We start from the raw sequence: 2,696 nt of genomic DNA, 5'->3' as shown, positions 1-2,696 counted from the left end.
TAAGTCAGGCACTCGCGTTGCAAAACGGAAGATGGACTTTTGGGGCGACACTGCGGTGCCTGTGTCGCTCCTGAAAGGGGCTGGGAACTGTGTTCCCCAGAATCTCATTCCTGTAGGGCTCTGGGTTCTACTTGGCCAAGAGTGCCCATGTGAGATTTGCAAGGCAGAGGCGAAGCAGAGACTGTTATTCTTGAAAGTCACGGTGTTTGACGCGGTCACAGTGGTCTTAGACAGTGAAGGACACTGGGGGACCCCAGCCTGTTCTCGCACTTATGCTTCAGTCCATCCAGTCATCTATTCCTTTAAACCTAAAGCACAGCTTAAACCCCCAACAGGTGCTCCGAGGACGCACGTGACACATGTCTTCAGGAGTCCCCTCCGTGCGGGCCAGAACGGGGGGGACAGAGGCGCGTGGTTTGGCTCCTCCACCCTGGCTCTGCTTCCAGTGGACCTGGCTCTGGACCACCCCTTTCCTCATCAGCCTCCCCTGATAACCCCCATTTCTCAGCCTCCCCCCACAGTTGTGGAAGCTGAACACTTGGATTCAATAACTTATTTCCATAGAGCTTCAGGGGTTCGGTTTTCCTGAATGACCAGGATGAGTATTGGGACAAAGAATCTGCGAGAGCGTTCGAGGCACTGGAGAGTGCAGGATGCTCACGTAGCTCCCCTCAGGACCCTTGCTGATCCCTGGGGCTGGACGAGGTAGTAAGTAAAACCCTCTGTGGGAACTCTGAGTGTCAGACTGAGCGTCCACCCTCACTCGGAATCAGCGAGGCACTGGTGGACAGATGGACACGCATCCTGTGGGGCAGAACAGATACCCTAGAAATAGCCCCCCCCCCAAATACGCCCAAGCAACTCCGGACAAAGATGCAAAAACAATTGATGAGGAATAGCTTCTTCAGCATCTTCAGGCAAGAGTGAACCTCAATCTAAACCTCAGATCCGTATTGAAAACTAACAGATGGACTTAAATATAAAAGGTAAAACTCTAAAAGTTTTGGAAAAAGAAAATGCCTAGGAGAAAATCTTAGGTATCTAAAGTTAGACTCGATGGGGAAGCATGACCGAGAGAAAGAAAACTGGTGACTCTAGACCTCCCCCAGCTCTACGTATTTTTCTACTTGAAAGACCCTATTCAGAGGATTTAAAGGAAAAACAAAACCAACTACCGACTAGGAGAAAGTACATGCGAACCACATACCCAACGGAGGACTAATATCCATCTCCGGTACACGGGGCTCCCAAAATGCAACAGTAAAGATGCGGCCAGTCTCACCAGAGAATGGGCAGTGGATTCACACGTGGCACGTAAGCACGTCAATAGACTTTCAGCGTCTTTATCCACAAGAGAAATTCAAATTAAAACAGCAGTTAGATATCAGGAATCGGAGTGGCCAAATGAAAAATAGTGACCGCATCAGATGCTGGCCGGGATGCAAAGAAGCCAGACTGTCCATTCGTCGCCAATGACGGGGACAAGGTGCAGCCAGTGTGGAAACAGAGTGGCAGTTGCTTTAAAAACTAATCGTGCACCTACTGTAAGACCCCGAAATTGCACCTCTGAGGATATTTCCCAGAGAAATTAAAACTTAACACCACACAAAAACATGCACATCAGTGTCTTCGGCCATCGCTTTGGTAATAGGCCAAACCTGGGGACTCCCCAGATGCCCTGTGGTGGCAGAGGCAGGAGGCGGAGCAGAGCATAGACGCCCGCGCCTCCCGAAGCGAACATCCAGGGAATTCTGCTCGGTGGAAAAAAGGCAGTCTCCAAAGGTTCCTTTTATGTAACATTCTAGAGATGACAAACTTACAGAAATGCCCAGCAAATTTGTTGTGTGGGGTCGCGGTCAAGGGATCTGGGTGGAAGAGGCTAGCGTGTGCATGCGACGGATTTTGGTGGTGGCGAAACTTGCTCTCCTCACTATTTGGAATGGTAATCGCCCAGTAGTTGTGATATTGCATGGAAGTTTTTCAAAATGTTACCTTGATGTTACCTGTAACTGAGTAAAACGCCGGTCCCCAACTTTCTCGACATCAGGGCCCGGCGCTCCCATGAGAATCTAAGGCCTGATGATCTGAGGTGGGGCCGAGGCGGCGATGCCGGCGCTGGGAAGCGGCTGCAGACACAGACGAAGCTTCACTCACCTGCCCACCACGTGTGTGTGTGACAAGTTAGTTGCGAAGGTTAAATGCTCACGGATCTATGAAGGGCGAGGAAGGGCGAAGGCGCCTTGAGGAAGAAGAACACGGGTAGGACTTGCACTCTTGGCATCGAGAGTATTTGTATAGCTTCCTTCGGACAGTGCAGTGTTCGTGTCAGGATTGAAAAATGCACCAACGGGAGAAAAGAGACCTCGGAAAAAGCCACGTACGTCTGGTCACGTGCTTGCTGACATGGTGGCCCTGCGATGAGGTGGGGAGTGGCACTCGTGTCTGTGAATCAGCCGTGGATGGATGAGAGATCACGCATAATAGCGACACTGTGCGAAAGAAGCAGCTTCTGGCGGTTTGTAGATCTCAGCGTAAATACGAAAAGTGAAAACCATTTTCAAAGAAAATGTAGAAGAATATGTCCTTTGGATAATAAAGAATTTTTAAAAAACTGAACAAAACTGTGCTAGTCACATCAGAAAAAAATTGATAAACGAGATCACACAAAAATGCGCAACTCTGCCCCTGAGGATACA

This window comes from Pteropus vampyrus, unplaced genomic scaffold (assembly GCF_000151845.1).
Source record: "Pteropus vampyrus isolate Shadow unplaced genomic scaffold, Pvam_2.0 Scaffold256, whole genome shotgun sequence".
NCBI lineage: Eukaryota > Metazoa > Chordata > Mammalia > Chiroptera > Pteropodidae > Pteropus > Pteropus vampyrus.
Note: the sequence above shows the minus strand (reverse complement) of the source record.